This window comes from Cricetulus griseus, chromosome X, assembly GCF_003668045.3.
Source record: "Cricetulus griseus strain 17A/GY chromosome X, alternate assembly CriGri-PICRH-1.0, whole genome shotgun sequence".
In the NCBI taxonomy this organism is placed as follows: Eukaryota; Metazoa; Chordata; class Mammalia; order Rodentia; family Cricetidae; genus Cricetulus; species Cricetulus griseus.
The window spans coordinates 22,521,515-22,535,266 of record NC_048604.1 but is presented as its reverse complement, the minus strand read 5'-3'; the positions used below and the strand labels follow the sequence as shown (position 1 = coordinate 22,535,266).

The 13,752-nt window shown below is 38.1% G+C and overlaps 1 pseudogene; it reads left to right on the top strand.

Annotated features, from left to right (window-relative positions):
* The first annotated feature begins 1,266 nt into the window (after window positions 1-1,266).
* Window positions 1,267-13,752, top strand: part of LOC100751242 — a 38,426-nt pseudogene continuing 25,940 nt past the window's right edge.

Sequence of the window (13,752 nt, the reverse complement as noted above, 5' to 3'; positions counted from 1 at the left end):
GCCTGTGGTTGGAGGACTGGGTCAGGTTGTTTCTTTTCTTGAGCTGAGATTCTAAGGAGCTGCTATGTAAAGGTTAACTATGTGGACTGCCAAGCATGGCCTAGGATCTCATGCCAAGCCCTGAGATTTGGCTCCCAACAATACTCTAACATTTCTCTAACATTCTTTTAATCACCCAAAAATTTTATTCATTTTTTGTCAAAATGATAATAAGAGGTAAATAAAGCTAAGGTCATATATTAGGTTTTCACAGGGCCAGATGACGTTGCCATTGTTTTCTGCAGCTGTTTTGTTTTGATGCTTTTATTAAACTTATCATCAAGCTCCACACAAACCATGACCAGATGGCTCAGCTTTATAAGATGCTAATTTCAGCAATTTCTTGGTCCAGGGCGACTCAAAAGCCATTACTGATTACTGGAAGATAATGCTCCTGTTTACAAAGCATGGTGTATGTAAAAGGCTTTGATATATATATATATTATATATATATATATATATATATATATATATATATATATATATCTCCACATCTCATTGTCAGTCTTCTTCACAAAGTCTATACATTACATATTTCATGATTGTGTCACAAGAAAATTGAGATATGAGTAGCTATGTGGAGTCACAAACATCTAAATCACATTGAAGAAGATATTGAAGGTCTGAAGAAATGTTTGAGATTCAGAAAAGAGTGAATAAGTGAATATTTAAATGTTTTTTTCAGGATATATATATATATATATATATATATATATATATATATATATATATATTAAGGCCATTAATTTGAAAGAGAATGGATGTGACACAGAAGGAGCAGCACAGGCAGGAAGAAAATGATGGAAATATAGTACTTATTTTTAAAGGTTTATTCATTTATTTTATATATGTGGGTGTTCTATCTGCATTTATACCTGCATGCCTGAAGTGGGCATCAGATCCCACTCTACATGTCTGTGAGCTACCAAGAGTTTGCTGGGAATTGAATTCAGGCCCTCAGGAAGAACATCCAGTAGTCTTAACTGCCATCTCTCCAGCCCAACATGAAATATTCTTAAAAATTAAAAATCGGCTTTATTTGTGGCACATGATGGGTAATTTCACAGGAAATTCTTTGCTCTCAGGCCTGGCTCCTTGGGTTCTTTGCCTTGGAAGCACAGCAGCATCATGGGAAATGGAAGAGCTTCCCCAAGGATGACCCCTCCAAGCCTGTTCACCTCACAGGCTTTCTAGACTACAAGGCTGACATGGCCCACATCATCCAAGATGAACAAAAAAGACATGGTAGTTGTGGTCATTGAGGGATATGTTAAACCCCATGAGGCCTCTGGACCCTCAAGACAGTATTTGCTGAGCACATCAGTGATGAGTGTAAAAAGCATTTCTTCAAGAACTGGCCAAATCTTAGAAGAGGGCCTTCACCAAATACTGTAAGAAATGGCAGGATGGCATGGGCAACAAACAGCTGGAGAAGGAATTCAACAGCATGAAGTATTTCTAAGTCATACACATAATTGTCCATACTCAGATGATTCTGCTACCTCTGCGTCAGAAGAAGGCACCCTTGATGGAGATCCTGGTGAAGATGGGCACTGTAGCTGAGAACCTGGACTGGGTCTTGTAGAGACTGGAGCAGCAGGTTCCTGTGAACCGGGTGTTTGGATAGGATGAGATGATTGATGCCATTGGGGTGACAAAAGGCAAAGGCTACAAAGGGATGATCAGTCATTGGCATACAAAGAAAGTGCCCTGCAAGACCCATTAAGGGGTATACAGGGATGCTGGTATTGGAGCCTCGAACCCTACCAATGTGGCCTTCTCTGTGGCACCAGCTGGGCAGAAAGGCTACCATAATCTAATGGAGATCAACATGAAGATTTACAAGATTGGTCAAGGGTACCTCAACAAGGATGATAAGCTGATCAAGAGCAATGTATCTACTGACTATGACATGCTTGCCAAGAGCATCAACCCACTGAGTGGCTTTGTCCATTATGGTAAGTTGACCAATGACTTTGTCATGCTCAAAGTCCATGTGGTAGGAAGTAAGAAGGGAGTGCTCACTCTCTGTACGTCTTGCTGATGAAGACTTAATGATGAACTCTGGAGATATTTACCTGAAATTCATTGACACCACCTCTTAGTTTGACCATGGGCATTTCCAGACTATGGCAGCTAAGAAAGTATTCATGGGGCTACCCAAGAAAGAAAGGCCACATTGCCAAGAAGGAAGGGGTGTAATGCCAAAAACAATTTGCAAAGTTGGTGAGGTCTCAAAAACTTACAGAGTGGGAAAAAATGTTGAATTTTGAATAGCCTACAAAAAGGAACAACAACTTTTAGTGAATAACTAAAAGGAAAATAATTCTTATTTGTGTTGGGGGTAGGGAGAGGTGTGTGTGTGTGTGTGTGTGTGTGTGTGTGTGTGTGTGTGTGGTATGAGATTGAGAGAGGGGGAGAGAGAGAGAGAGGGAGGGAGAATGGGGAGGGAGGGAGGGAGGGAGGGAGGAGGGAGGGAGGGAGGGAGGGAGGGAGGGAGGGAGGGAGGAAGGGAGGGAGAGAGACAAGGGATACAGACAGGGAAAGATATACTAAGGTCCACAACTGTATGAATGGTTTATTTCATTCCTTCTAACCCCACAGAATCTAATTTATTTCCACTGAATTTTAGGAAAGGAGGCTATAAAATTTGGGGAGTGAGGTATTTTTGAGGAATAAGTGATTAAATCTAAACTATTTGTTCTCTCTTAAAAACCTACAAAAATATTTAAACCAGGTATGGTGGCACCTGTAACCACAGGATTTAGGAGGTAAAGGGAGAAGGATCAGAAGTTCAAGGACATCATCCGCTACACAGTGAGTTCAGGGCAGGTGAGGCTACTTGAGGCCCTGTCTCAATGAACCAAACCAAAACGAACAACAAAATACATAAGAGCATCTATGCATAGCACAAAGGAATTGCCTACTACTTTTAGATGAAAAACTAGGCTCAGAATAGTAAAGTAACCTGACCGTGATCATGTATCACTTAAAGCGACTGATGCAAGTATGCAGCAGGCCTGGCTTCTGCCAACCCCACTGTGGATTCAGTTTCCCATTTCCATTTCCACAGAGTTAGTTTTAGGTCAGGGAACTGATCTAGTAGTTTTGATGTCGCAGATCCAGTTTTTGTTGGGCTATGATAGTTTCATACTGATATTTTCCAATGTATTCTCAAAACAGATCCCTGCCTTACCTCCACAAATTCTCTTCCTTTTCTACAACAGAGGCAACGAGGATCTGCCTCACTGCCTGGGCTAGAATGATAAGCCAAAAGTTAAGTGTGCATCAATTTTTACCTATTTCTACTTGGCACTAGAATCTCTTTAGTTGCATCCCAGGAAGGAGAGTGACATTGCCCCAGCTGCTGCAAAGGATGAAAGGTCTCCTGGCGAAAATAGGCCTTTGAATGAGTGAAAAGTGAGTGACTGATACAAGGTCTAAATCTTCATTCTTCTGAGAAAAATCAGCATTTGGGACAGAAGAAAACAAAGGGAGAGAAGTATGAACAGAGGCAGGAAGTCAGGGAGAAGTGGGACTGCAAAAAGAGAGCGAGGATGTAAAAAGAAGTTGTTATTTTAGCAGGGAGAGATGAAGTTTCCTTTCGAAGTTAAAAAACTACCTATTCCTACAACCAAGAGATTTCAAAACAAGCAGATACTAAAATATATCATTCGTGCTTTTGTTCCTCTCAAGTTTTAAGGATTCCAGAATTCTACTCCAAATTAAATGTTGTGCATTTTAAAACCAGGCTCTTGACATTTTAAAGTACATTTTATGGTTCATTAATATGTATTTGGGGTCTTTTAAAATGCATATTCTGATAGTGGATGTAAATCTCTGTTTGGGGACTTTTGTGAGGAAAAAGTTGAGCTTGCTACCCAATCAGGTATGCCCTCATGCCTCATATTCTAAGTTCCAATGGGCATTGAGGGATTTAAACATTCACCCAGTACTCAGATGTTGCATTTCATAGTTTACTCCACCTGCTAAAACTGACATTTGGTTGAAAACAACTTGTGCACATAGGGAAATACTTCACTTTTCTTAACTCCCTGATTCCCTCTGCTCTAGCAGGAAGATGGAAGAAAGTATAGAGGGAATTATATGCCAAACAAATGCCAAGGATGAGATGAAAGTGGGAATTTGACCTCAAAGAATGAGATTCTGGTGATAATGCAGATCAAAATAAAAGTCTTCTTGAAAAAAAAAAAAAGATCCCCACTATGGCCAGTAAGAACAAAGAAAGCCCCAGGGATGATGGAAAGATGAGTCTTCACACATTATACCATACTAGTTTTGTCTGTCAACATGCAAAGCTCTACAGCATACCCTGTTTCACACACACACACACACACACACACACACACACACACACACACACACACACCATAAAATATGTAAGTTAGAACTACTGGTGTAGATTCACTTATCTAGCACCTATTATGTACCAGGTATTTAAGGTTATGTAAAAATTTCTTAGGAACTTGATAGATACCTGTTTTACTTTAAATCCTTCAATGTTGTAATTATGTGTTCCTTTACATCTCATTCCAAGTTCTGTGCTTTAAAATTACAACCATTGTATACTATGATGCATCATTGCATTATTGTGGGTTAGGAAATTAGACAAGGCTAAGTTATGTGATTTCTTGGCTCCACATGGTGCCAAACAAGGTCATCAGCTGGGGGTATCAACTAGAAAACCTAAATGTATACTCTCTACCATGACAACCACAAAGTACATAGGCCACACTTCACATGGTGGGCTCAGGGTTTCCAGAGAAAATATTTGCAAGAGATAAGAAGTAAAATGTGCCAATATCTTATGGTACAGATTGAGAAACTGGAGTAGTATTTCTTTTGGCTTAAGTTGAAACTGAAAAGGAAGCATCGGCCAACTTCTTTCTGGGACGTGCCCAACAATTTGTGGTCACTTTCCCCTACCAAAGGTTCTTCAGCACTTTCAGGTTTAATGGAGGCTATAAACATTATTAGTTAAGAGTAAGAGTTCTAGAATAAAGAGACTGATTTAAATCTCAAATATGTTACTTAATGGTCTTAGGTAACTGTGCCCCTACATATCAACTTATCCATCGTAATGTAGTGATAATGGCATTGTATTGTTTATAATGGATACAACAGTATCTGCAACATAGTATGTCTCAAAACTAACAGCTTTCATTATTTATAAAATCTAAAAGTGCTCTCATCTAGCATGAACTTAGTAAATGTTTTTTAAATATGGAAAAAAAGAATTGATGTATGAAAATCCCTTATGAAAACCCACTAATTTGTAACCTAATTAAAAATATAATTAAAAAGGAAGGAGTTTGAACACAGGTATCATGCATGGGCTCACAAGGTTTCTCAGAGAAGAGATGAATTAAGTGAAAACCTCAGTGCCAGGGATGGGATAACACCTTAAAAGCTATATTACTCAGGGAGATGACAGAGGCTCCCAAAACAACACAGACTGTTGCCCCTGTTCTTGGTTGCACAGTATAATTAAATGGTAAGATGATCCAACACATTTGGTTACAGGATATAAAAAACTAAAGCTGCTCCTGGGTGTGGTAGCATACATCTGTAATAGCAGCACTTAGAAAACAAAGACGGGTAGACCTCTCTGACTTCGAGGCCAGCTTGGTCTGAAAAATAGTTCCAGGATAGCTAAGATATACCAAGGCCCTTTCTCAAAAAAAAGGAACAGAAATTAGGCTAGAGCTAACCTCCTGAATTCCTGCATATGGGCTAAACTTTATAATGTTAGAAGCTGCAGTGATATGCAGGATGCTGCAGTATTAATGTTCTCAGTGGTCTTGCCCAGCAGTGAATCCTGAATGCTGACCTGCCTGCCAAGATGTACCCACTGGAGCAATAGTGTCATGAAAGTGATGGGGTAACAAACTACTTCCTTGTTGGATTTGAGATCTGTTTCACAGGAGGGAGTTAGTGTCTCATATTGTAAACCCCATCGAAAGACCATTGCCTTGGTGGTCATGGAACCGGTTTTGATAAATTTACATATTTTCTAACTACCTTCTAAATATGGATGATTATTCACATATATTGGTGCCACTGTGAAACCCTGTCTTCTAGATATGATGTGGATGGCCGTTACATTCATTAATTCACTGAAGCTATGGTTACCTGCACAGATCAAGCCAACCAGACTATTCACTGTTACAGCAGGCAGCAGGAATTGGGCTCAGTTGGTTTAAAAAACATTAAATAAATCAAGTTTATTTTTAATGAAAAGAGGATATAAAGATGGGAGGGGAAAGAATTGAGGTGTATTATCAATATATGCTGTATACAAGTAAAAATGAAAAAAATAAATTCAAAACTGGGTTTGATTTATAAGTGCAAGAAAAATATATTTCACACATAAAACCAGGATTTGGCAACACAATGGTTGTGAAAATTGAAGTATCCCTGAGAGGAGAAGAAGAATCTTTTGACTTTTAGCATCATGAATTCAACAGCCTTGAAGAGGCACTGACTAAGTTCCAGAATGCACATATGAAGCTAAGGGAGAAAAATCTGTGTAGTTCATTTCAGTCTATTCCAAACTTGTCCAATAAGTGATCCATCCTTTTGAATTAACAATATGTCAAATGTCCGTAAGTCTAATGGTACTCTTGCTAGGGTATCCTGTTGTTTTTCTTCAGAAATTAAGCCTAAGCAGGCGGGTGGTGGCCCCCTCCTTTAATCCCAGCATTCCAGAGGCAGAGGCAGGCACATCTCTGTGAGTTTGAGGCCAGATTGGTAAACAGAGTGAGTCCCAGGACAGCCAGGGATACACAGAGAGAAACCATGTCTCAAAAACCAAAAGAAAAAAGAACTCAAGGCTAGATTTGGAAAGGAGAGAAATGAAAAGAAAGCGATGTATATTTAGCAAAAGGGCATGTGAACTAGCACACAACTCCATACTTGTACTTCATACAAAATAGTCCTTGCTTCCCTGGAAATAAATCAAACCTTTTACATCAATGTGAGTAAAAGTCATCATTATTTATTCATTAATTCCTAGGAAAGATATTTTTAAAGATGTTAAATTCAGAATCACCTTGATAAATCAAATATACTCTTTTTCTGATGCCTTACTTCTAATTCATCAATATAGCCTGACAACTTTTCACTGTAAACAGGCAAATATGATCTCTTAACACATCCATTTCTACAATCCTAGACAAGCAAACATTCTGCTTCTTCCTAGCTATCTATGGGACTGCCTACTTATAATTTCATTTTTTCTTCAAACAACTTTATGGAGTACTGAGAGTAGGGATCATTCCCTTAACAACAAGAAATATACATTCAGAGGTGGAAATTTATGAAAGATCACCCATCTGTTAGACTCCTCATCCAGAAATGGAAAATTGATATGCTGATAGCTTAACTCTTTCCCTTAGAATAACAAACTATCTAGTAATAAATTATAGGAAGGATCTATTTTCAGCCTTATATAATCTTTTCTTTTTTGTAGATAGATTTAATAGGCAATTCAGAATTTAATCAAGTAATACTGATACCAGGCAAAATTTCTCATGTAAACCATTCACATTGAATGGATAACTACAAGGAAATTATTTTCTGTATACAGCAGAGCAATTGTCCATATGAATTTGCAGAGACTATGACAAGTACAAGACCAACACATGCTTAAACCAAACATAATTGCAGCATGAAAGGGGGAGGTATCTTTGAAGTCAGTCCTCTATGTGAAGAGCTATAGTGAACTGGTTGATGTTGGGAGAGGGAGAGTCCCTTTTTTTAAGGGTGCCCCACTTGGTAGGTTAACCAAGCTCCAATGGAAGGCCATAGTTCTGGCTTTGATATTTGTTTGTTTGTTTCATTTTATTTTGTTTTGTTTTTGTTAAAATGAGAAATAAGAGGACACAAATTTCTGTGGGTAAGGAAGGGTGGTGGATTTAAGAGAAATTAAGGACAAAGAAAAGATGAGCAAAATACTCTGTAGGAAATTCTCAAAGAACTAGTAAAAATACAGAACAATACATTAATGAATTGATGGTGAATTTTATGCTACAGGTCACATATGTTCAGGAAGAACCAAAGCCTAGGGGATGACACCACAGGCAAATATAAAAAGAGACACACTAGAGAAAACCTGAAATATTCCTCAAAGTCCAGCATGGTAAATAGAAATAAAAGAAGCACACACACACACACACACACACACACACACACACACACACACACCACAGAGGTGCCACGGGATCTACTTAACTAGGTTGCCCACTATAGAATCTTTTCATGTCTTGTACTTCATCCCTGGTTAGATCATTGTAACTTATAAAACAAGGAATTGAGCAAATCAATTCATTCCGATTAAGGCTGGCAAAATCAATGATCCATTTTGTCTACTACAAAAATCACATTTTTAAAAAAAATTTCCCTCAACTTTTCCTGTGCATGCATCATCTTTATTAGAAGCCGTATTATTCCTAGGTATAGTGTGCATTTTAATGCAAAGAAGCTTCAGACCCATTTAATAAAGCAGTGTGACACCAAGACCCATTAGTGGTTTTTCCCATAGTGGCCATGACAGATGTGATGCTTTTTGACCCAATGCCTTATGAGCCCATTGTCAGAGAAAAATATTAAACAGGAATTTATCCAAGTACTTCAAGACAGAATAGGCTTTCACCTGAAAGGTCTAGGAAATGGAAGCAATTGAAATTTATTGACTTGGGTAGTTCACATAATTAACTTGGTTCATCACCTTCATTTTGTTACTGAAATCCTGGCCTGATTAATTCAACTAGCCAGAAAATGAAGAATGACCCAGATTAAAGTCTGTAATCCTTTAAAAATATTTTGCAGTACTTGTATCAGAATACCTCAAGGCACAAAGTTCTAAATGATTTAAAAGGAGTTCTTGACATTTTAAAAAAGTATTCCTGTGATACCCTTCTAAACATTTACTGTTAGAGACTATTTTATTCTTAGGTATTTGTCCATTTGAATGACCTTCACCATAAGAAGTACTTGAGATGGCAGTTCTTATAATGACAGGCCGACTTAGAAAAATAGGTAAATTTCTTTTGACTTAAAATTCTATTTTTATAGAGACAGGGAACATCCCTGATGCTAGGAAAAACAATTTTCCTATATGCTATTAGATTCTGAATACTTAACTTAGGGCATCGAATTATGAATTTTGCCCTAGCCTTCCCATTTAGGAAAAGAATACTGGAGTCAGACAGACTTGACTATAATAGAGGCAGTCTGCCTGCATACATGAGGCATTCTGATGTAGAGGGAGACCTCAGAGGCAAATGGCCACAACCTGCAAATATCAGATACACAGAAAAGAAGTCATGGCCAAAAATATACCACCATCATTTTTCTGAATGATGGAGGCAGAAAATAAATCTAATAGACTTGTAGACTTGAAAACATTGCCATGTGGAATGGGAGGGGTTGAGCATTGAATAGAGTTAGGTATAAAAGGAAGCTTTTCTTTTACAATAATTCAAATCTCTTGTTTTGCATAAGCAACTACTAGGTTGGAATACTAACCTCTTTTCCATCAAACTGTGCTTCTAAAACATGTTTGGGTTTTTTTTGACAAGTTTGGTTATCTTATTTGTAACTGAGTCTCATGGACACTGAGAGGAAAGGATATACTTGGGGAGTGATGTAATCTCTGCACAATAATAAATGTGGTGGAGGATCCTGGAGAGATGGCTCAGTGGTTTAGAGCAATGACTACTCTTCTAAAGGACCTGGGTTCAATTCCCAGCACTCACCTGGCAGCCTGTGATCTGACATCCTTGCACAGACATACATGCAGGCAAAATTATCAATGCACATAAAAATAAAAAAAAAACTTTTACAAAATGAACCTTATATTCTGTTGGTTATGCTTGCATCTGTAGTTCCTGATTGTTTACTCAGCTTTTACACTTCCAGCATTCCCTCAGTTTGTGTTTTCTTTATTGTCTCTATTTCAGTTTTCAGGTCTTGAACAATTTCCAACAGCTGTTTAATTTTATTTCCTTGATTTCTTGTATCTTTTGGGTTGTCTTTTCTTCCATTTCTCTGAAGGATTTTCTCATTTCCTCTCTTAGGTTCTCTATCATCTGCATGAAGTTGTTTTTAAGGTTGCTCTCTTCTGCTTCATCTGTGTTGGGATGTTCAAGTCTTGCTGGTAGAATCCCTAGACTCTGGTGGTGTCATATTGGTTTTCCTCTTGTTGGATGTGTTCTTATATTGCCGTCTTCCTATCTCTTCTTCCAGTGAGTGCAGGTGGTCTGTTCCTTTCCTGGTGTGTATGGGTTCAAGGTTCTCTTCCGGTGGGTGCAATTGGCTCCAATACTCTGGTGGGTCTGAAGGTGGGTGCAGGCAGGTTCTAGGCACTTGCTCTCCAGATGGGTGAGAGCAGGACTAGCACAGAGATGTCAGCAGACTCTGGGTTGCTTGGTTCTCAGAGGCCCAGTTGTTCTGCCTGCAGACCCCAGATTGGGAGTTCCCAGAGTGGGCAGGTGGAAGTTGGGTCCAAGGCAGGGACCAAAGCAGCTCACCTCTGCCCTACCTGGGGGTGGGAATGTGGGTGTCAGTGAGGAGACCTTGGAAATCTATGGAGCCCCTTGTACTGGATCAGTACTTATCCCTAGCATAGGAATGGACTCTGGGAGCTATTCCCACATGGAGGGAATACTCCCTGAGTCTAGACACAATGGGGTTGGCCTAGGCCCTATCCCAAAGGATATGACAGACTTTGAAGACCCCCTACAGAAGGCTTTACCCTCCCTAGGGAGTAGATAGGGTATGGGGTAGGTAGGGTATTAGTTGGGGAGGGTAGGGGGGAGGAGAGGGAGAGGGAACAGGGGATTGATATGTAAAATGATTGTTTCTAAATTTAAAAAAAATGTGATGGAGGTCTGCAGTGAGGTTTAAGGTAACATCAGATACCTTGTAGATTTTAAACAGTTGTTAATCATTAATTTCTATATATGGATAGTTCCATGGATAAAGAGTGGTAGTGGAACATTGCCATTCAAAGTCAGGCAAGAAAGAGCAGTTAGACAGTATTTCCCATTAGCAAGAAACATTTTTTACAGAATTTAAAAGGAGAATACTGTTCTCCCTCTTACTGTGTACACAAACATTGATACATTCTGTTTACACAAACATTGAGGAGGCTGTGACAAAACAGTCAGATATAGAGAGAGCTGTATTATAGTAACAAATTAATTCTGCAACTTTAGGAAATTCATTTCTCCTAGTTCTTAATATCCTCATTTTTAACATGAATTTTCAGGGTAGTAGCAGCAATTAACAATGCTAATTTATATTTATTGAATCCTTGTTATACGAATTATCATTTGTTGTGGTTGCTTTATAAGCATTTGTGTTTCTAATCCTGGCAACAACTACAAGAGACAGGTATTTCTTATGATATCTTCTGTAATGATAAGAAGATGTGTGATTTACCCACCATTTCACTCAGCTGGATTAGAGCTGCTATGTGAGGACAGATAAAGACAATGCCAAAGAATATCTGCTTGTTGTGGCTTGAATAAGAATGGTTTCATATGTTCATATATGTGAACGCTTAGATACCATGCAGTAGAACTCCTTGTTAATGTAGGTGTGGTCTTGTTAGAGGAAGTGTGCTACTAGGGGTAAGCTTTGAGGTTTCAAAATCCCATGCCAGGCCCAGGCTATCTCTCTCTCTCTCTCCATCTGTGGATCAGAATGCAAAGTTCTCAGTTACCACTTTAGCACCATGTCTGCCTGTGTGATACCATGCTTTCTGCCATGATTCTAATACACTCTGAAACTGTAAGTAAGCCCTCAATTGAGTGCATATATAAATTGGACAAGGGCCGGGCGTTGGTGGCACACGCCTTTAATCCCAGAACTCGGGAGGCAGAGGCAGGTGGATCTCTGTGAGTTTGAAGCCAGCCTGGTCTCCAGAGCGAGTGCCAGGATAGGCTCCAAAGCTACACAGAGAAACCCTGTCTCGAAAAACCAGAAAAATAAAAATAAAAAATAAAAATAAATAAATTGGAGAGGTAATATTTCTTACAAGAATAAAGCTACAATGTGAAGAAGCAGTCTAGGTCCCCAGTTACCCACTAAACTCATACAAGATATCCTATTTTTGCTCTCTTTGTTTGTACATGTTGGCTTTCCATATATCTGTTTGTACAAATACACAGACTAACATAAGAGATGAATCCTACAAAGCTAATAATAAATATGAAGGACTCAGCTTTCATACTAGGTAATAGAAAAGCAATCAAAACCAGTGACTCTTGTAGATGGTGTGCAAACAGATTCATCTAACGCTGGCACTGTGCACAGTAGAGCATGGCATCTCTTTCTCAAACAAAATTTGCTTACCTGTTGGAGGTCACAATGTATGTTGAATGTTCCCGTTGTGACTGTGACAATTCTATGTGAACAACCCAAGCCTTACAACACAAATTGATGGGTATGATCCAATCTAGATAAAAAGTTATTAACAACTGCTTCTAGATTCTACATTCCCTATGGGGATATTTTCATTTTTCTTAAGGATATTGGATTTGGGATAAATGAAAATGGAGGAGAGGAATTAAGTAAAAGGGAAGGTAGTGTCAAATACAGAAATACTGTACTAAACTGATGAAACATATACCTCTATATGCATGCAGGCCTACACATATATATTGAAGGAAATAATGGACCTTCTATTTGATAACAAACTAATATATATTAGTACTTGCTCCAATTTAATTTTTCCTCATTTTAAAGCAGCCTGTATCTAAACCATAAAAATTATATCTTCTTGTACAAAGCATTGTTCTTTACTTGACATAGAACCACATTCTAGAGATACTTTAAGATCTCCAGACAATGTTCAAGTTGTCTGAACTTTGGCCAAATATTATTCCTATGACTTTAGAGGAGTCATTTAAGTTCAGTGAATTTCACTATATTAATCTGGTGAAAAAGAAAAAAAACCCACAGTAACCAGGAATTGATATAATTAACTTGAACAGATCAAATTGTTAGAACGATGAATGGCATGTTGTATATTTTAAATATTTGGTGAAATGAAATGGTGAATGAATTAAAAAATTATAGAAAGTATAAGCACAGAAGCAATTTGATATTAAATATTTCCCTTTTTATAGCCCTCACCTAAAGGATTTTCATCATATCTACAAGCAAGTAAGTAATGTCACTCAGAGCCTCCTATTTCACAGACGTTTGAATCCTCATTATTTATGGTTCACATTAATATTGTGTAGCATTTTTTTCAAAAGAATAGTCTTAGGCATATGGTGATACTTAACCTCTAATGGGCCTGTTATGGACATGTGGCTGGAGAAGTCACTAGGAATCACTTACTGTCTGTTTTACACATGTGCCTCAACTAATCTGCTTGTGTGGTGATGACAGAACTGTCAATTCTATCTTTTGAAATATGAGACTGATTGAATTCACTAAAATTATGTATGTGTTCATCCTGTGATTTTCATCTTTATTTTCAAAGACACTGGGGTTTTCCTTTCATTTTATGGGAGTTATATAAGAAGTAGGATGTGATGAAAAGATTACAGTAAATACTAACTTGGCCTGTTCCAGGAATTTATAAACAAAAATTCATTGGCCAAATGAATTTAGTCTGTCTACTTTTTATTTATGATCTGTAAGATGAGACTAATATTTATATTATCAAATGACTAG